Source organism: Heptranchias perlo, chromosome 12, assembly GCF_035084215.1.
Source record: "Heptranchias perlo isolate sHepPer1 chromosome 12, sHepPer1.hap1, whole genome shotgun sequence".
Taxonomy (NCBI): Eukaryota; Metazoa; Chordata; class Chondrichthyes; order Hexanchiformes; family Hexanchidae; genus Heptranchias; species Heptranchias perlo.
Window position 1 is genome coordinate 68103027 of NC_090336.1, and position 19644 is coordinate 68122670.

At 51.5% G+C, this 19644-nt stretch overlaps 19 non-coding genes across 19 annotated transcripts; all 19 read right to left on the reverse strand.

Moving 5' to 3' along the window:
* Positions 1 to 727: 727 nt before the first annotated feature.
* Positions 728 to 918, reverse strand: LOC137330752 (U2 spliceosomal RNA). The gene has a single exon (XR_010965176.1). It is a non-coding gene; the product is annotated as a U2 spliceosomal RNA (small nuclear RNA).
* An 812-nt stretch (positions 919 to 1730) lies between these two features.
* LOC137330737 (U2 spliceosomal RNA) lies at positions 1731 to 1921 on the reverse strand. The gene has a single exon (XR_010965162.1). It is a non-coding gene; the product is annotated as a U2 spliceosomal RNA (small nuclear RNA).
* An 812-nt stretch (positions 1922 to 2733) lies between these two features.
* Positions 2734 to 2924, reverse strand: LOC137330727 (U2 spliceosomal RNA). Its single transcript, XR_010965152.1, has one exon. It is a non-coding gene; the product is annotated as a U2 spliceosomal RNA (small nuclear RNA).
* Positions 2925 to 3736: 812 nt separating this feature from the next.
* Positions 3737 to 3927, reverse strand: LOC137330732 (U2 spliceosomal RNA). The gene has a single exon (XR_010965157.1). It is a non-coding gene; the product is annotated as a U2 spliceosomal RNA (small nuclear RNA).
* Positions 3928 to 4739: 812 nt separating this feature from the next.
* LOC137330733 (U2 spliceosomal RNA) lies at positions 4740 to 4930 on the reverse strand. Its single transcript, XR_010965158.1, has one exon. It is a non-coding gene; the product is annotated as a U2 spliceosomal RNA (small nuclear RNA).
* Positions 4931 to 5743: 813 nt separating this feature from the next.
* LOC137328161 (U2 spliceosomal RNA) lies at positions 5744 to 5934 on the reverse strand. The gene has a single exon (XR_010964648.1). It is a non-coding gene; the product is annotated as a U2 spliceosomal RNA (small nuclear RNA).
* Positions 5935 to 6746: 812 nt separating this feature from the next.
* LOC137330734 (U2 spliceosomal RNA) lies at positions 6747 to 6937 on the reverse strand. Its single transcript, XR_010965159.1, has one exon. It is a non-coding gene; the product is annotated as a U2 spliceosomal RNA (small nuclear RNA).
* Positions 6938 to 7750: 813 nt separating this feature from the next.
* Positions 7751 to 7941, reverse strand: LOC137328162 (U2 spliceosomal RNA). Its single transcript, XR_010964649.1, has one exon. It is a non-coding gene; the product is annotated as a U2 spliceosomal RNA (small nuclear RNA).
* Positions 7942 to 8753: 812 nt separating this feature from the next.
* On the reverse strand, positions 8754 to 8944 carry LOC137330728 (U2 spliceosomal RNA). The gene has a single exon (XR_010965153.1). It is a non-coding gene; the product is annotated as a U2 spliceosomal RNA (small nuclear RNA).
* An 812-nt stretch (positions 8945 to 9756) lies between these two features.
* Positions 9757 to 9947, reverse strand: LOC137330735 (U2 spliceosomal RNA). Its single transcript, XR_010965160.1, has one exon. It is a non-coding gene; the product is annotated as a U2 spliceosomal RNA (small nuclear RNA).
* An 813-nt stretch (positions 9948 to 10760) lies between these two features.
* LOC137328164 (U2 spliceosomal RNA) lies at positions 10761 to 10951 on the reverse strand. Its single transcript, XR_010964652.1, has one exon. It is a non-coding gene; the product is annotated as a U2 spliceosomal RNA (small nuclear RNA).
* Positions 10952 to 11763: 812 nt separating this feature from the next.
* On the reverse strand, positions 11764 to 11954 carry LOC137328165 (U2 spliceosomal RNA). Its single transcript, XR_010964653.1, has one exon. It is a non-coding gene; the product is annotated as a U2 spliceosomal RNA (small nuclear RNA).
* Positions 11955 to 12767: 813 nt separating this feature from the next.
* On the reverse strand, positions 12768 to 12958 carry LOC137328166 (U2 spliceosomal RNA). The gene has a single exon (XR_010964654.1). It is a non-coding gene; the product is annotated as a U2 spliceosomal RNA (small nuclear RNA).
* Positions 12959 to 13774: 816 nt separating this feature from the next.
* On the reverse strand, positions 13775 to 13965 carry LOC137328167 (U2 spliceosomal RNA). The gene has a single exon (XR_010964655.1). It is a non-coding gene; the product is annotated as a U2 spliceosomal RNA (small nuclear RNA).
* Positions 13966 to 14778: 813 nt separating this feature from the next.
* On the reverse strand, positions 14779 to 14969 carry LOC137328223 (U2 spliceosomal RNA). The gene has a single exon (XR_010964707.1). It is a non-coding gene; the product is annotated as a U2 spliceosomal RNA (small nuclear RNA).
* Positions 14970 to 15781: 812 nt separating this feature from the next.
* On the reverse strand, positions 15782 to 15972 carry LOC137328168 (U2 spliceosomal RNA). Its single transcript, XR_010964656.1, has one exon. It is a non-coding gene; the product is annotated as a U2 spliceosomal RNA (small nuclear RNA).
* Positions 15973 to 16785: 813 nt separating this feature from the next.
* Positions 16786 to 16976, reverse strand: LOC137328224 (U2 spliceosomal RNA). Its single transcript, XR_010964708.1, has one exon. It is a non-coding gene; the product is annotated as a U2 spliceosomal RNA (small nuclear RNA).
* Positions 16977 to 17788: 812 nt separating this feature from the next.
* Positions 17789 to 17979, reverse strand: LOC137328169 (U2 spliceosomal RNA). The gene has a single exon (XR_010964657.1). It is a non-coding gene; the product is annotated as a U2 spliceosomal RNA (small nuclear RNA).
* Positions 17980 to 18795: 816 nt separating this feature from the next.
* On the reverse strand, positions 18796 to 18986 carry LOC137328185 (U2 spliceosomal RNA). Its single transcript, XR_010964672.1, has one exon. It is a non-coding gene; the product is annotated as a U2 spliceosomal RNA (small nuclear RNA).
* Positions 18987 to 19644: the final 658 nt, after the last annotated feature.

The following is a 19644-nucleotide window of genomic DNA, read 5'->3' on the forward strand; positions in this document are numbered from 1 at the left end:
GAGTGGCCGGCAAACTTTGAGCAACACAATATTTTTTACCAGAACATCTAACCAAGATGAAAAGCCATCTCCGTAACACCCCCCTTCCCTTTGGCTGAGGTAACACGATCACAGCTTTTGCATTTTCGGGTGCTTAATCAACGGGCGCGCAGGATCTCAATGGAGCGCAGAATCGGTCCTGCAGCTGCCAAGTAAAGTCTGGGGTTTGCTAAGGCTGGTTCCCGGCAATAAGTCGTAGGAGACAGGCAGGGTGGCATGGGAATAGACTGCAGCAGGCGTGGCGGGCAGGGCGGGGTGCATGTGCCCAACACCACCAACCCCCATCCACCCACCCACCCATCCTTTTCCAATAGAGGCGGCCGTGCCTGCAGTCGCACGGAAATCCAACAGGGGGCAACCTCCAGCTTAGCTGTCGAGCGGGAAACGTGGTGAGGCCTCACCCTGAAATATAGGCCAAGTCTCCATGGACAGATACGGGAAGAAAAACACAATGGTGGCTGCTTACCTTGCTGAGCAGGAGTGAAAGTGGCGTCAGCGGCGTTGGCAACATGGCGCAACGGCCGGGCGAGGAACAACGCGGAGCGAGCAACAACCTACGAAGGAAAGGAGAGCATGGTCAAGCAGCTGTAAAAAGTTTTCCTTCTTTTATAACAATATTGACTACAGTAATAACATATGGCCCAAAAAAGAAACAAAATCTGTTTTTTGTTTTTCGAATCTCCCCGAGGGGAGCTGCACCGATCCTGGAAGCACTGCGATACCAGGTCGATGCGCGGAGTGGACGGAGCAAGCTCTCGTTCCATCTCCCTGTTCCAAAAATCAATTTAATATTTGGTCCCCAGATAGGGGACGTATCAGATATTAAACTGATAAGAACAGAAACTACACTGGATCTTAGCCAAAAGGCCGAGAAGCGATAACTGGTAAACTCCCGCTCCTGCTCCATTCTTCCTCGGACTCTCTCTTCTTCTTCTAAATGGTGTTGGGTGACTGAGCTTAGGTGTGAAGAGTGGCCGGCAAACTTTGAGCAACACAATATTTTTTACCAGAACATCTAACCAAGATGAAAAGCCATCTCCGTAACACCCCCCTTCCCTTTGGCTGAGGTAACACGATCACAGCTTTTGCATTTTCGGGTGCTTAATCAACGGGCGCGCAGGATCTCAATGGAGCGCAGAATCGGTCCTGCAGCTGCCAAGTAAAGTCTGGGGTTTGCTAAGGCTGGTTCCCGGCAATAAGTCGTAGGAGACAGGCAGGGTGGCATGGGAATAGACTGCAGCAGGCGTGGCGGGCAGGGCGGGGTGCATGTGCCCAACACCACCAACCCCCATCCACCCACCCATCCTTTTCCAATGGAGGCGCCCGTGCCTGCAGTCGCACGGAAATCCAACAGGGGGCAACCTCCAGCTTAGCTGTCGAGCGGGAAACGTGGTGAGGCCTCACCCTGAAATATAGGCCAAGTCCCCATGGACAGATACGGGAAGAAAAACACAATGGTGGCTGCTTACCTTGCTGGGCAGGAGTGAAAGTGGCGTCAGCGGCGTTGGCAACATGGCGCAACGGCCGGGCGAGGAACAACACGGAGCGAGCATCAACCTCCGAAGGAATGGAGAGCATGGTCAAGCAGCTGTAAAAAGTTTTCCTTCTTTTATAACAATATTGACTACAGTAATAACATGTGGTCCAAAAAAGAAACAAAATCTGTTTTTTGTTTTTCGAATCTCCCCGAGGGGAGCTGCACCGATCCTGGAAGCACTGCGATACCAGGTCGATGCGCGGAGTGGACGGAGCAAGCTCTCGTTCCATCTCCCTGTTCCAAAAATCAATTTAATATTAGGTCCCCAAATAGGGGACGTATCAGATATTAAACTGATAAGAACAGAAACTACACTGGATCTTAGCCAAAAGGCCGAGAAGCGATAACCGGTAAACTCCCGCTCCTGCTCCATTCTTCCTCGGACTCTCTCTTCTTCTTCAAAATGGTGTTGGGTGACTGAGCTTAGGTGTGAAGAGTGGCCGGCAAACTTTGAGCAACACAATATTTTTTACCAGAACATCTAACCAAGATGAAAAGCCATCTCCGTAACACCCCCCTTCCCTTTGGCTGAGGTAACACGATCACAGCTTTTGCATTTTCGGGTGCTTAATCAACGGGCGCGCAGGATCTCAATGGAGCGCAGAATCGGTCCTGCAGCTGCCAAGTAAAGTCTGGGGTTTGCTAAGGCTGGTTCCCGGCAATAAGTCGTAGGAGACAGGCAGGGTGGCATGGGAATAGACTGCAGCAGGCGTGGCGGGCAGGGCGGGGTGCATGTGCCCAACACCACCAACCCCCATCCACCCACCCATCCTTTTCCAATGGAGGCGCCCGTGCCTGCAGTCGCACGGAAATCCAACAGGGAGCAACCTCCAGCTTAGCTGTCGAGCGGGAAACGTGGTGAGGCCTCACCCTGAAATATAGGCCAAGTCCCCATGGACAGATACGGGAAGAAAAACACAATGGTGGCTGCTTACCTTGCTGGGCAGGAGTGAAAGTGGCGTCAGCGGCGTTGGCAACATGGCGCAACGGCCGGGCGAGGAACAACGCGTAGCGAGCAACAACCTACGAAGGAAAGGAGAGCATGGTCAAGCAGCTGTAAAAAGTTTTCCTTCTTTTATAACAATATTGACTACAGTAATAACATATGGTCCAAAAAAGAAACAAAATCTGTATTTTGTTTTTCGAATCTCCCCGAGGGGAGCTGCACCGATCCTGGAAGCACTGCGATACCAGGTCGATGCGCGGAGTGGACGGAGCAAGCTCTCGTTCCATCTCCCTGTTCCAAAAATCAATTTAATATTTGGTCCCCAGATAGGGGACGTATCAGATATTAAACTGATAAGAACAGAAACTACACTTGATCTGAGCCAAAAGGCCGAGAAGCGATAACCGGTAAACTCCCGCTCCTGCTCCATTCTTCCTCGGACTCTCTCTTCTTCTTCAAAATGGTGTTGGGTGACTGAGCTTAGGTGTGAAGAGTGGCCGGCAAACTTTGAGCAACACAATATTTTTTACCAGAACATCTAACCAAGATGAAAAGCCATCTCCGTAACACCCCCCTTCCCTTTGGCTGAGGTAACACGATCACAGCTTTTGCATTTTCGGGTGCTTAATCAACGGGCGCGCAGGATCTCAATGGAGCGCAGAATCGGTCCTGCAGCTGCCAAGTAAAGTCTGGGGTTTGCTAAGGCTGGTTCCCGGCAATAAGTCGTAGGAGACAGGCAGGGTGGCATGGGAATAGACTGCAGCAGGCGTGGCGGGCAGGGCGGGGTGCATGTGCCCAACACCACCAACCCCCATCCACCCACCCATCCTTTTCCAATGGAGGCGCCCGTGCCTGCAGTCGCACGGAAATCCAACAGGGGGCAACCTCCAGCTTAGCTGTCGAGCGGGAAACATGGTGATGCCTCACCCTGAAATATAGGCCAAGTCCCCATGGACAGATACGGGAAGAAAAACACAATGGTGGCTGCTTACCTTGCTGAGCAGGAGTGAAAGTGGCGTCAGCGGCGTTGGCAACATGGCACAACGGCCGGGCGAGGAACAACGCGGAGCGAGCAACAACCTACGAAGGAAAGGAGAGCATGGTCAAGCAGCTGTAAAAAGTTTTCCTTCTTTTATAACAATATTGACTACAGTAATAACATATGGCCCAAAAAAGAAACAAAATCTGTTTTTTGTTTTTCGATTCTCCCCGAGGGGAGCTGCACCGATCCTGGAAGCACTGCGATACCAGGTCGATGCGCGGAGTGGACGGAGCAAGCTCTCGTTCCATCTCCCTGTTCCAAAAATCAATTTAATATTTGGTCCCCAGATAGGGGACATATCAGATATTAAACTGATAAGAACAGAAACTACACTGGATCTTAGCCAAAAGGCCGAGAAGCGATAACCGGTAAACTCCCGCTCCTGCTCCAGTCTTCCTCGGACTCTCTCTTCTTCTTCAAAATGGTGTTGGGTGACTGAGCTTAGGTGTGAAGAGTGGCCGGCAAACTTTGAGCAACACAATATTTTTTACCAGAACATCTAACCAAGATGAAAAGCCATCTGCGTAACACCCCCCTTCCCTTTGGCTGAGGTAACACGATCACAGCTTTTGCATTTTCGGGTGCTTAATCAACGGGCGCGCAGGATCTCAATGGAGCGCAGAATCGGTCCTGCAGCTGCCAAGTAAAGTCTGGGGTTTGCTAAGGCTGGTTCCCGGCAATAAGTCGTAGGAGACAGGCAGGGTGGCATGGGAATAGACTGCAGCAGGCGTGGCGGGCAGGGCGGGGTGCATGTGCCCAACACCACCAACCCCCATCCACCCACCCATCCTTTTCCAATGGAGGCGCCCGTGCCTGCAGTCGCACGGAAATCCAACAGGGAGCAACCTCCAGCTTAGCTGTCGAGCGGGAAACGTGGTGAGGCCTCACCCTGAAATATAGGCCAAGTCCCCATGGACAGATACGGGAAGAAAAACACAATGGTGGCTGCTTACCTTGCTGAGCAGGAGTGAAAGTGGCGTCAGCGGCGTTGGCAACATGGCACAACGGCCGGGCGAGGAACAACGCGGAGCGAGCAACAACCTACGAAGGAAAGGAGAGCATGGTCAAGCAGCTGTAAAAAGTTTTCCTTCTTTTATAACAATATTGACTACAGTAATAACATATGGCCCAAAAAAGAAACAAAATCTGTTTTTTGTTTTTCGATTCTCCCCGAGGGGAGCTGCACCGATCCTGGAAGCACTGCGATACCAGGTCGATGCGCGGAGTGGACGGAGCAAGCTCTCGTTCCATCTCCCTGTTCCAAAAATCAATTTAATATTTGGTCCCCAGATAGGGGACATATCAGATATTAAACTGATAAGAACAGAAACTACACTGGATCTTAGCCAAAAGGCCGAGAAGCGATAACCGGTAAACTCCCGCTCCTGCTCCATTCTTCCTCGGACTCTCTCTTCTTCTTCAAAATGGTGTTGGGTGACTGAGCTTAGGTGTGAAGAGTGGCCGGCAAACTTTGAGCAACACAATATTTTTTACCAGAACATCTAACCAAGATGAAAAGCCATCTGCGTAACACCCCCCTTCCCTTTGGCTGAGGTAACACGATCACAGCTTTTGCATTTTCGGGTGCTTAATCAACGGGCGCGCAGGATCTCAATGGAGCGCAGAATCGGTCCTGCAGCTGCCAAGTAAAGTCTGGGGTTTGCTAAGGCTGGTTCCCGGCAATAAGTCGTAGGAGACAGGCAGGGTGGCATGGGAATAGACTGCAGCAGGCGTGGCGGGCAGGGCGGGGTGCATGTGCCCAACACCACCAACCCCCATCCACCCACCCATCCTTTTCCAATGGAGGCGCCCGTGCCTGCAGTCACACGGAAATCCAACAGGGGGCAACCTCCAGCTTAGCTGTCGAGCGGGAAACGTGGTGAGGCCTCACCCTGAAATATAGGCCAAGTCCCCATGGACAGATACGGGAAGAAAAACACAATGGTGGCTGCTTACCTTGCTGGGCAGGTGTGAAAGTGGCGTCAGCGGCGTTGGCAACATTGGGGAAACGGCCGGGCGAGGAACAACGCGGAGCGAGCATCAACCTCCGAAGGAATGGAGAGCATGGTCAAGCAGCTGTAAAAAGTTTTCCTTCTTTTATAACAATATTGACTACAGTAATAACATATGGCCCAAAAAAGAAACAACATCTGTTTTTTGTTTTTCGAATCTCCCCGAGGGGAGCTGCACCGATCCTGGAAGCACTGCGATACCAGGTCGATGCGCGGAGTGGACGGAGCAAGCTCTCGTTCCATCTCCCTGTTCCAAAAATCAATTTAATATTTGGTCCCCAGATAGGGGACGTATCAAATATTAAACTGATAAGAACAGAAACTACACTGGATCTTAGCCAAAAGGCCGAGAAGCGATAACCGGTAAACTCCCGCTCCTGCTCCAGTCTTCCTCGGACTCTCTCTTCTTCTTCAAAATGGTGTTGGGTGACTGAGCTTAGGTGTGAAGAGTGGCCGGCAAACTTTGAGCAACACAATATTTTTTACCAGAACATCTAACCAAGATGAAAAGCCATCTGCGTAACACCCCCCTTCCCTTTGGCTGAGGTAACACGATCACAGCTTTTGCATTTTCGGGTGCTTAATCAACGGGCGCGCAGGATCTCAATGGAGCGCAGAATCGGTCCTGCAGCTGCCAAGTAAAGTCTGGGGTTTGCTAAGGCTGGTTCCCGGCAATAAGTCGTAGGAGACAGGCAGGGTGGCATGGGAATAGACTGCAGCAGGCGTGGCGGGCAGGGCGGGGTGCATGTGCCCAACACCACCAACCCCCATCCACCCACCCATCCTTTTCCAATGGAGGCGCCCGTGCCTGCAGTCGCACGGAAATCCAACAGGGGGCAACCTCCAGCTTAGCTGTCGAGCGGGAAACATGGTGATGCCTCACCCTGAAATATAGGCCAAGTCCCCATGGACAGATACGGGAAGAAAAACACAATGGTGGCTGCTTACCTTGCTGAGCAGGAGTGAAAGTGGCGTCAGCGGCGTTGGCAACATGGCACAACGGCCGGGCGAGGAACAACGCGGAGCGAGCAACAACCTACGAAGGAAAGGAGAGCATGGTCAAGCAGCTGTAAAAAGTTTTCCTTCTTTTATAACAATATTGACTACAGTAATAACATATGGCCCAAAAAAGAAACAAAATCTGTTTTTTGTTTTTCGATTCTCCCCGAGGGGAGCTGCACCGATCCTGGAAGCACTGCGATACCAGGTCGATGCGCGGAGTGGACGGAGCAAGCTCTCGTTCCATCTCCCTGTTCCAAAAATCAATTTAATATTTGGTCCCCAGATAGGGGACATATCAGATATTAAACTGATAAGAACAGAAACTACACTGGATCTTAGCCAAAAGGCCGAGAAGCGATAACCGGTAAACTCCCGCTCCTGCTCCATTCTTCCTCGGACTCTCTCTTCTTCTTCAAAATGGTGTTGGGTGACTGAGCTTAGGTGTGAAGAGTGGCCGGCAAACTTTGAGCAACACAATATTTTTTACCAGAACATCTAACCAAGATGAAAAGCCATCTGCGTAACACCCCCCTTCCCTTTGGCTGAGGTAACACGATCACAGCTTTTGCATTTTCGGGTGCTTAATCAACGGGCGCGCAGGATCTCAATGGAGCGCAGAATCGGTCCTGCAGCTGCCAAGTAAAGTCTGGGGTTTGCTAAGGCTGGTTCCCGGCAATAAGTCGTAGGAGACAGGCAGGGTGGCATGGGAATAGACTGCAGCAGGCGTGGCGGGCAGGGCGGGGTGCATGTGCCCAACACCACCAACCCCCATCCACCCACCCATCCTTTTCCAATGGAGGCGCCCGTGCCTGCAGTCACACGGAAATCCAACAGGGGGCAACCTCCAGCTTAGCTGTCGAGCGGGAAACGTGGTGAGGCCTCACCCTGAAATATAGGCCAAGTCCCCATGGACAGATACGGGAAGAAAAACACAATGGTGGCTGCTTACCTTGCTGGGCAGGTGTGAAAGTGGCGTCAGCGGCGTTGGCAACATTGGGGAAACGGCCGGGCGAGGAACAACGCGGAGCGAGCATCAACCTCCGAAGGAATGGAGAGCATGGTCAAGCAGCTGTAAAAAGTTTTCCTTCTTTTATAACAATATTGACTACAGTAATAACATATGGCCCAAAAAAGAAACAACATCTGTTTTTTGTTTTTCGAATCTCCCCGAGGGGAGCTGCACCGATCCTGGAAGCACTGCGATACCAGGTCGATGCGCGGAGTGGACGGAGCAAGCTCTCGTTCCATCTCCCTGTTCCAAAAATCAATTTAATATTTGGTCCCCAGATAGGGGACGTATCAAATATTAAACTGATAAGAACAGAAACTACACTGGATCTTAGCCAAAAGGCCGAGAAGCGATAACCGGTAAACTCCCGCTCCTGCTCCAGTCTTCCTCGGACTCTCTCTTCTTCTTCAAAATGGTGTTGGGTGACTGAGCTTAGGTGTGAAGAGTGGCCGGCAAACTTTGAGCAACACAATATTTTTTACCAGAACATCTAACCAAGATGAAAAGCCATCTGCGTAACACCCCCCTTCCCTTTGGCTGAGGTAACACGATCACAGCTTTTGCATTTTCGGGTGCTTAATCAACGGGCGCGCAGGATCTCAATGGAGCGCAGAATCGGTCCTGCAGCTGCCAAGTAAAGTCTGGGGTTTGCTAAGGCTGGTTCCCGGCAATAAGTCGTAGGAGACAGGCAGGGTGGCATGGGAATAGACTGCAGCAGGCGTGGCGGGCAGGGCGGGGTGCATGTGCCCAACACCACCAACCCCCATCCACCCACCCATCCTTTTCCAATGGAGGCGCCCGTGCCTGCAGTCGCACGGAAATCCAACAGGGGGCAACCTCCAGCTTAGCTGTCGAGCGGGAAACGTGGTGAGGCCTCACCCTGAAATATAGGCCAAGTCCCCATGGACAGATACGGGAAGAAAAACACAATGGTGGCTGCTTACCTTGCTGAGCAGGAGTGAAAGTGGCGTCAGCGGCGTTGGCAACATGGCACAACGGCCGGGCGAGGAACAACGCGGAGCGAGCAACAACCTACGAAGGAAAGGAGAGCATGGTCAAGCAGCTGTAAAAAGTTTTCCTTCTTTTATAACAATATTGACTACAGTAATAACATATGGCCCAAAAAAGAAACAAAATCTGTTTTTTGTTTTTCGAATCTCCCCGAGGGGAGCTGCACCGATCCTGGAAGCACTGCGATACCAGGTCGATGCGCGGAGTGGACGGAGCAAGCTCTCGTTCCATCTCCCTGTTCCAAAAATCAATTTAATATTTGGTCCCCAGATAGGGGACGTATCAGATATTAAACTGATAAGAACAGAAACTACACTTGATCTGAGCCAAAAGGCCGAGAAGCGATAACCGGTAAACTCCCGCTCCTGCTCCATTCTTCCTCGGACTCTCTCTTCTTCTTCAAAATGGTGTTGGGTGACTGAGCTTAGGTGTGAAGAGTGGCCGGCAAACTTTGAGCAACACAATATTTTTTACCAGAACATCTAACCAAGATGAAAAGCCATCTCCGTAACACCCCCCTTCCCTTTGGCTGAGGTAACACGATCACAGCTTTTGCATTTTCGGGTGCTTAATCAACGGGCGCGCAGGATCTCAATGGAGCGCAGAATCGGTCCTGCAGCTGCCAAGTAAAGTCTGGGGTTTGCTAAGGCTGGTTCCCGGCAATAAGTCGTAGGAGACAGGCAGGGTGGCATGGGAATAGACTGCAGCAGGCGTGGCGGGCAGGGCGGGGTGCATGTGCCCAACACCACCAACCCCCATCCACCCACCCATCCTTTTCCAATGGAGGCGCCCGTGCCTGCAGTCGCACGGAAATCCAACAGGGGGCAACCTCCAGCTTAGCTGTCGAGCGGGAAACATGGTGATGCCTCACCCTGAAATATAGGCCAAGTCCCCATGGACAGATACGGGAAGAAAAACACAATGGTGGCTGCTTACCTTGCTGAGCAGGAGTGAAAGTGGCGTCAGCGGCGTTGGCAACATGGCACAACGGCCGGGCGAGGAACAACGCGGAGCGAGCAACAACCTACGAAGGAAAGGAGAGCATGGTCAAGCAGCTGTAAAAAGTTTTCCTTCTTTTATAACAATATTGACTACAGTAATAACATATGGCCCAAAAAAGAAACAAAATCTGTTTTTTGTTTTTCGATTCTCCCCGAGGGGAGCTGCACCGATCCTGGAAGCACTGCGATACCAGGTCGATGCGCGGAGTGGACGGAGCAAGCTCTCGTTCCATCTCCCTGTTCCAAAAATCAATTTAATATTTGGTCCCCAGATAGGGGACATATCAGATATTAAACTGATAAGAACAGAAACTACACTGGATCTTAGCCAAAAGGCCGAGAAGCGATAACCGGTAAACTCCCGCTCCTGCTCCATTCTTCCTCGGACTCTCTCTTCTTCTTCAAAATGGTGTTGGGTGACTGAGCTTAGGTGTGAAGAGTGGCCGGCAAACTTTGAGCAACACAATATTTTTTACCAGAACATCTAACCAAGATGAAAAGCCATCTGCGTAACACCCCCCTTCCCTTTGGCTGAGGTAACACGATCACAGCTTTTGCATTTTCGGGTGCTTAATCAACGGGCGCGCAGGATCTCAATGGAGCGCAGAATCGGTCCTGCAGCTGCCAAGTAAAGTCTGGGGTTTGCTAAGGCTGGTTCCCGGCAATAAGTCGTAGGAGACAGGCAGGGTGGCATGGGAATAGACTGCAGCAGGCGTGGCGGGCAGGGCGGGGTGCATGTGCCCAACACCACCAACCCCCATCCACCCACCCATCCTTTTCCAATGGAGGCGCCCGTGCCTGCAGTCACACGGAAATCCAACAGGGGGCAACCTCCAGCTTAGCTGTCGAGCGGGAAACGTGGTGAGGCCTCACCCTGAAATATAGGCCAAGTCCCCATGGACAGATACGGGAAGAAAAACACAATGGTGGCTGCTTACCTTGCTGGGCAGGTGTGAAAGTGGCGTCAGCGGCGTTGGCAACATTGGGGAAACGGCCGGGCGAGGAACAACGCGGAGCGAGCATCAACCTCCGAAGGAATGGAGAGCATGGTCAAGCAGCTGTAAAAAGTTTTCCTTCTTTTATAACAATATTGACTACAGTAATAACATATGGCCCAAAAAAGAAACAACATCTGTTTTTTGTTTTTCGAATCTCCCCGAGGGGAGCTGCACCGATCCTGGAAGCACTGCGATACCAGGTCGATGCGCGGAGTGGACGGAGCAAGCTCTCGTTCCATCTCCCTGTTCCAAAAATCAATTTAATATTTGGTCCCCAGATAGGGGACGTATCAAATATTAAACTGATAAGAACAGAAACTACACTGGATCTTAGCCAAAAGGCCGAGAAGCGATAACCGGTAAACTCCCGCTCCTGCTCCAGTCTTCCTCGGACTCTCTCTTCTTCTTCAAAATGGTGTTGGGTGACTGAGCTTAGGTGTGAAGAGTGGCCGGCAAACTTTGAGCAACACAATATTTTTTACCAGAACATCTAACCAAGATGAAAAGCCATCTGCGTAACACCCCCCTTCCCTTTGGCTGAGGTAACACGATCACAGCTTTTGCATTTTCGGGTGCTTAATCAACGGGCGCGCAGGATCTCAATGGAGCGCAGAATCGGTCCTGCAGCTGCCAAGTAAAGTCTGGGGTTTGCTAAGGCTGGTTCCCGGCAATAAGTCGTAGGAGACAGGCAGGGTGGCATGGGAATAGACTGCAGCAGGCGTGGCGGGCAGGGCGGGGTGCATGTGCCCAACACCACCAACCCCCATCCACCCACCCATCCTTTTCCAATGGAGGCGCCCGTGCCTGCAGTCGCACGGAAATCCAACAGGGGGCAACCTCCAGCTTAGCTGTCGAGCGGGAAACGTGGTGAGGCCTCACCCTGAAATATAGGCCAAGTCCCCATGGACAGATACGGGAAGAAAAACACAATGGTGGCTGCTTACCTTGCTGAGCAGGAGTGAAAGTGGCGTCAGCGGCGTTGGCAACATGGCACAACGGCCGGGCGAGGAACAACGCGGAGCGAGCAACAACCTACGAAGGAAAGGAGAGCATGGTCAAGCAACTGTAAAAAGTTTTCCTTCTTTTATAACAATATTGACTACAGTAATAACATATGGCCCAAAAAAGAAACAACATCTGTTTTTTGTTTTTCGAATCTCCCCGAGGGGAGCTGCACCGATCCTGGAAGCACTGCGATACCAGGTCGATGCGCGGAGTGGACGGAGCAAGCTCTCGTTCCATCTCCCTGTTCCAAAAATCAATTTAATATTTGGTCCCCAGATAGGGGACGTATCAAATATTAAACTGATAAGAACAGAAACTACACTGGATCTTAGCCAAAAGGCCGAGAAGCGATAACCGGTAAACTCCCGCTCCTGCTCCAGTCTTCCTCGGACTCTCTCTTCTTCTTCAAAATGGTGTTGGGTGACTGAGCTTAGGTGTGAAGAGTGGCCGGCAAACTTTGAGCAACACAATATTTTTTACCAGAACATCTAACCAAGATGAAAAGCCATCTGCGTAACACCCCCCTTCCCTTTGGCTGAGGTAACACGATCACAGCTTTTGCATTTTCGGGTGCTTAATCAACGGGCGCGCAGGATCTCAATGGAGCGCAGAATCGGTCCTGCAGCTGCCAAGTAAAGTCTGGGGTTTGCTAAGGCTGGTTCCCGGCAATAAGTCGTAGGAGACAGGCAGGGTGGCATGGGAATAGACTGCAGCAGGCGTGGCGGGCAGGGCGGGGTGCATGTGCCCAACACCACCAACCCCCATCCACCCACCCATCCTTTTCCAATGGAGGCGCCCGTGCCTGCAGTCACACGGAAATCCAACAGGGAGCAACCTCCAGCTTAGCTGTCGAGCGGGAAACGTGGTGAGGCCTCACCCTGAAATATAGGCCAAGTCCCCATGGACAGATACGGGAAGAAAAACACAATGGTGGCTGCTTACCTTGCTGGGCAGGTGTGAAAGTGGCGTCAGCGGCGTTGGCAACATTGGGGAAACGGCCGGGCGAGGAACAACGCGGAGCGAGCATCAACCTCCGAAGGAATGGAGAGCATGGTCAAGCAGCTGTAAAAAGTTTTCCTTCTTTTATAACAATATTGACTACAGTAATAACATATGGTCCAAAAAAGAAACAAAATCTGTTTTTTGTTTTTCGAATCTCCCCGAGGGGAGCTGCACCGATCCTGGAAGCACTGCGATACCAGGTCGATGCGCGGAGTGGACGGAGCAAGCTCTCGTTCCATCTCCCTGTTCCAAAAATCAATTTAATATTTGGTCCCCAGATAGGGGACGTATCAAATATTAAACTGATAAGAACAGAAACTACACTGGATCTTAGCCAAAAGGCCGAGAAGCGATAACCGGTAAACTCCCGCTCCTGCTCCAGTCTTCCTCGGACTCTCTCTTCTTCTTCAAAATGGTGTTGGGTGACTGAGCTTAGGTGTGAAGAGTGGCCGGCAAACTTTGAGCAACACAATATTTTTTACCAGAACATCTAACCAAGATGAAAAGCCATCTCCGTAACACCCCCCTTCCCTTTGGCTGAGGTGACACGATCACAGCTTTTGCATTTTCGGGTGCTTAATCAACGGGCGCGCAGGATCTCAATGGAGCGCAGAATCGGTCCTGCAGCTGCCAAGTAAAGTCTGGGGTTTGCTAAGGCTGGTTCCCGGCAATAAGTCGTAGGAGACAGGCAGGGTGGCATGGGAATAGACTGCAGCAGGCGTGGCGGGCAGGGCGGGGTGCATGTGCCCAACACCACCAACCCCCATCCACCCACCCACCCATCCTTTTCCAATGGAGGCGCCCGTGCCTGCAGTCGCACGGAAATCCAACAGGGGGCAACCTCCAGCTTAGCTGTCGAGCGGGAAACGTGGTGAGGCCTCACCCTGAAATATAGGCCAAGTCCCCATGGACAGATACGGGAAGAAAAACACAATGGTGGCTGCTTACCTTGCTGAGCAGGAGTGAAAGTGGCGTCAGCGGCGTTGGCAACATGGCACAACGGCCGGGCGAGGAACAACGCGGAGCGAGCAACAACCTACGAAGGAAAGGAGAGCATGGTCAAGCAGCTGTAAAAAGTTTTCCTTCTTTTATAACAATATTGACTACAGTAATAACATATGGCCCAAAAAAGAAACAACATCTGTTTTTTGTTTTTCGAATCTCCCCGAGGGGAGCTGCACCGATCCTGGAAGCACTGCGATACCAGGTCGATGCGCGGAGTGGACGGAGCAAGCTCTCGTTCCATCTCCCTGTTCCAAAAATCAATTTAATATTTGGTCCCCAGATAGGGGACGTATCAAATATTAAACTGATAAGAACAGAAACTACACTGGATCTTAGCCAAAAGGCCGAGAAGCGATAACCGGTAAACTCCCGCTCCTGCTCCAGTCTTCCTCGGACTCTCTCTTCTTCTTCAAAATGGTGTTGGGTGACTGAGCTTAGGTGTGAAGAGTGGCCGGCAAACTTTGAGCAACACAATATTTTTTACCAGAACATCTAACCAAGATGAAAAGCCATCTGCGTAACACCCCCCTTCCCTTTGGCTGAGGTAACACGATCACAGCTTTTGCATTTTCGGGTGCTTAATCAACGGGCGCGCAGGATCTCAATGGAGCGCAGAATCGGTCCTGCAGCTGCCAAGTAAAGTCTGGGGTTTGCTAAGGCTGGTTCCCGGCAATAAGTCGTAGGAGACAGGCAGGGTGGCATGGGAATAGACTGCAGCAGGCGTGGCGGGCAGGGCGGGGTGCATGTGCCCAACACCACCAACCCCCATCCACCCACCCATCCTTTTCCAATGGAGGCGCCCGTGCCTGCAGTCACACGGAAATCCAACAGGGGGCAACCTCCAGCTTAGCTGTCGAGCGGGAAACGTGGTGAGGCCTCACCCTGAAATATAGGCCAAGTCCCCATGGACAGATACGGGAAGAAAAACACAATGGTGGCTGCTTACCTTGCTGGGCAGGTGTGAAAGTGGCGTCAGCGGCGTTGGCAACATTGGGGAAACGGCCGGGCGAGGAACAACGCGGAGCGAGCATCAACCTCCGAAGGAATGGAGAGCATGGTCAAGCAGCTGTAAAAAGTTTTCCTTCTTTTATAACAATATTGACTACAGTAATAACATATGGTCCAAAAAAGAAACAAAATCTGTTTTTTGTTTTTCGAATCTCCCCGAGGGGAGCTGCACCGATCCTGGAAGCACTGCGATACCAGGTCGATGCGCGGAGTGGACGGAGCAAGCTCTCGTTCCATCTCCCTGTTCCAAAAATCAATTTAATGTTTGGTCCCCAGATAGGGGACGTATCAAATATTAAACTGATAAGAACAAAAACTACACTGGATCTTAGCCAAAAGGCCGAGAAGCGATAACCGGTAAACTCCCGCTCCTGCTCCAGTCTTCCTCGGACTCTCTCTTCTTCTTCAAAATGGTGTTGGGTGACTGAGCTTAGGTGTGAAGAGTGGCCGGCAAACTTTGAGCAACACAATATTTTTTACCAGAACATCTAACCAAGATGAAAAGCCATCTCCGTAACACCCCCCTTCCCTTTGGCTGAGGTAACACGATCACAGCTTTTGCATTTTCGGGTGCTTAATCAACGGGCGCGCAGGATCTCAATGGAGCGCAGAATCGGTCCTGCAGCTGCCAAGTAAAGTCTGGGGTTTGCTAAGGCTGGTTCCCGGCAATAAGTCGTAAGAGACAGGCAGGGTGGCATGGGAATAGACTGCAGCAGGCGTGGCGGGCAGGGCGGGGTGCATGTGCCCAACACCACCAACCCCCATCCACCCACCCATCCTTTTCCAATGGAGGCGCCCGTGCCTGCAGTCGCACGGAAATCCAACAGGGGGCAACCTCCAGCTTAGCTGTCGAGCGGGAAACGTGGTGAGGCCTCACCCTGAAATATAGGCCAAGTCCCCATGGACAGATACGGGAAGAAAAACACAATGGTGGCTGCTTACCTTGCTGAGCAGGAGTGAAAGTGGCGTCAGCGGCGTTGGCAACATGGCACAACGGCCGGGCGAGGAACAACGCGGAGCGAGCAACAACCTACGAAGGAAAGGAGAGCATGGTCAAGCAGCTGTAAAAAGTTTTCCTTCTTTTATAACAATATTGACTACAGTAATAACATATGGCCCAAAAAAGAAACAAAATCTGTTTTTTGTTTTTCGAATCTCCCCGAGGGGAGCTGCACCGATCCTGGAAGCACTGCGATACCAGGTCGATGCGCGGAGTGGACGGAGCAAGCTCTCGTTCCATCTCCCTGTTCCAAAAATCAATTTAATATTTGGTCCCCAGATAGGGGACGTATCAAATATTAAACTGATAAGAACAGAAACTACACTGGATCTTAGCCAAAAGGCCGAGAAGCGATAACCGGTAAACTCCCGCTCCTGCTCCAGTCTTCCTCGGACTCTCTCTTCTTCTTCAAAATGGTGTTGGGTGACTGAGCTTAGGTGTGAAGAGTGGCCGGCAAACTTTGAGCAACACAATATTTTTTACCAGAACATCTAACCAAGATGAAAAGCCATCTGCGTAACACCCCCCTTCCCTTTGGCTGAGGTAACACGATCACAGCTTTTGCATTTTCGGGTGCTTAATCAACGGGCGCGCAGGATCTCAATGGAGCGCAGAATCGGTCCTGCAGCTGCCAAGTAAAGTCTGGGGTTTGCTAAGGCTGGTTCCCTGCAATAAGTCGTAGGAGACAGGCAGGGTGGCATGGGAATAGACTGCAGCAGGCGTGGCGGGCAGGGCGGGGTGCATGTGCCCAACACCACCAACCCCCATCCACCCACCCATCCTTTTCCAATGGAGGCGCCCGTGCCTGCAGTCACACGGAAATCCAACAGGGGGCAACCTCCAGCTTAGCTGTCGAGCGGGAAACGTGGTGAGGCCTCACCCTGAAATATAGGCCAAGTCCCCATGGACAGATACGGGAAGAAAAACACAATGGTGGCTGCTTACCTTGCTGGGCAGGTGTGAAAGTGGCGTCAGCGGCGTTGGCAACATTGGGGAAACGGCCGGGCGAGGAACAACGCGGAGCGAGCATCAACCTCCGAAGGAATGGAGAGCATGGTCAAGCAGCTGTAAAAAGTTTTCCTTCTTTTATAACAATATTGACTACAGTAATAACATATGGTCCAAAAAAGAAACAAAATCTGTTTTTTGTTTTTCGAATCTCCCCGAGGGGAGCTGCACCGATCCTGGAAGCACTGCGATACCAGGTCGATGCGCGGAGTGGACGGAGCAAGCTCTCGTTCCATCTCCCTGTTCCAAAAATCAATTTAATGTTTGGTCCCCAGATAGGGGACGTATCAAATATTAAACTGATAAGAACAAAAACTACACTGGATCTTAGCCAAAAGGCCGAGAAGCGATAACCGGTAAACTCCCGCTCCTGCTCCAGTCTTCCTCGGACTCTCTCTTCTTCTTCAAAATGGTGTTGGGTGACTGAGCTTAGGTGTGAAGAGTGGCCGGCAAACTTTGAGCAACACAATATTTTTTACCAGAACATCTAACCAAGATGAAAAGCCATCTCCGTAACACCCCCCTTCCCTTTGGCTGAGGTAACACGATCACAGCTTTTGCATTTTCGGGTGCTTAATCAACGGGCGCGCAGGATCTCAATGGAGCGCAGAATCGGTCCTGCAGCTGCCAAGTAAAGTCTGGGGTTTGCTAAGGCTGGTTCCCGGCAATAAGTCGTAAGAGACAGGCAGGGTGGCATGGGAATAGACTGCAGCAGGCGTGGCGGGCAGGGCGGGGTGCATGTGCCCAACACCACCAACCCCCATCCACCCACCCATCCTTTTCCAATGGAGGCGCCCGTGCCTGCAGTCGCACGGAAATCCAACAGGGGGCAACCTCCAGCTTAGCTGTCGAGCGGGAAACGTGGTGAGGCCTCACCCTGAAATATAGGCCAAGTCCCCATGGACAGATACGGGAAGAAAAACACAATGGTGGCTGCTTACCTTGCTGAGCAGGAGTGAAAGTGGCGTCAGCGGCGTTGGCAACATGGCACAACGGCCGGGCGAGGAACAACGCGGAGCGAGCATCAACCTCCGAAGGAATGGAGAGCATGGTCAAGCAGCTGTAAAAAGTTTTCCTTCTTTTATAACAATATTGACTACAGTAATAACATATGGTCCAAAAAAGAAACAAAATCTGTTTTTTGTTTTTCGAATCTCCCCGAGGGGAGCTGCACCGATCCTGGAAGCACTGCGATACCAGGTCGATGCGCGGAGTGGACGGAGCAAGCTCTCGTTCCATCTCCCTGTTCCAAAAATCAATTTAATATTTGGTCCCCAGATAGGGGACGTATCAAATATTAAACTGATAAGAACAGAAACTACACTGGATCTTAGCCAAAAGGCCGAGAAGCGATAACCGGTAAACTCCCGCTCCTGCTCCATTCTTCCTCGGACTCTCTCTTCTTCTTCAAAATGGTGTTGGGTGACTGAGCTTAGGTGTGAAGAGTGGCCGGCAAACTTTGAGCAACACAATATTTTTTACCAGAACATCTAACCAAGATGAAAAGCCATCTCCGTAACACCCCCCTTCCCTTTGGCTGAGGTAACACGATCACAGCTTTTGCATTTTCGGGTGCTTAATCAACGGGCGCGCAGGATCTCAATGGAGCGCAGAATCGGTCCTGCAGCTGCCAAGTAAAGTCTGGGGTTTGCTAAGGCTGGTTCCCGGCAATAAGTCGTAAGAGACAGGCAGGGTGGCATGGGAATAGACTGCAGCAGGCGTGGCGGGCAGGGCGGGGTGCATGTGCCCAACACCACCAACCCCCATCCACCCACCCACCCATCCTTTTCCAATGGAGGCGCCCGTGCCTGCAGTCGCACGGAAATCCAACAGGGGGCAACCTCCAGCTTAGCTGTCGAGCGGGAAACGTGGTGAGGCCTCACCCTGAAATATAGGCCAAGTCCCCATGGACAGATACGGGAAGAAAAACACAATGGTGGCTGCTTACCTTGCTGAGCAGGAGTGAAAGTGGCGTCAGCGGCGTTGGCAACATGGCACAACGGCCGGGCGAGGAACAACGCGGAGCGAGCAACAACCTACGAAGGAAAGGAGAGCATGGTCAAGCAGCTGTAAAAAGTTTTCCTTCTTTTATAACAATATTGACTACAGTAATAACATATGGCCCAAAAAAGAAACAAAATCTGTTTTTTGTTTTTCGAATCTCCCCGAGGGGAGCTGCACCGATCCTGGAAGCACTGCGATACCAGGTCGATGCGCGGAGTGGACGGAGCAAGCTCTCGTTCCATCTCCCTGTTCCAAAAATCAATTTAATATTTGGTCCCCAAATAGGGGACGTATCAGATATTAAACTGATAAGAACAGAAACTACACTGGATCTTAGCAAAAAGGCCGAGAAGCGATAACCGGTAAACTCCCGCTCCTGCTCCATTCTTCCTCGGACTCTCTCTTCTTCTTCAAAATGGTGTTGGGTGACTGAGCTTAGGTGTGAAGAGTGGCCGGCAAACTTTGAGCAACACAATATTTTTTACCAGAACATCTAACCAAGATGAAAAGCCATCTCCGTAACACCCCCCTTCCCTTTGGCTGAGGTAACATGATCACAGCTTTTGCATTTTCGGGTGCTTAATCAACGGGCGCGCAGGATCTCAATGGAGCGCAGAATCGGTCCTGCAGCTGCCAAGTAAAGTCTGGGGTTTGCTAAGGCTGGTTCCCGGCAATAAGTCGTAGGAGACAGGCAGGGTGGCATGGGAATAGACTGCAGCAGGCGTGGCGGGCAGGGCGGGGTGCATGTGCCCAACACCACCAACCCCCATCCACCCACCCATCCTTTTCCAATGGAGGCGCCCGTGCCTGCAGTCGCACGGAAATCCAACAGGGGGCAACCTCCAGCTTAGCTGTCGAGCGGGAAACGTGGTGAGGCCTCACCCTGAAATATAGGCCAAGTCCCCATGGACAGATACGGGAAGAAAAACACAATGGTGGCTGCTTACCTTGCTGAGCAGGAGTGAAAGTGGCGTCAGCGGCGTTGGCAACATGGCACAAAGGCCGGGCGAGGAAC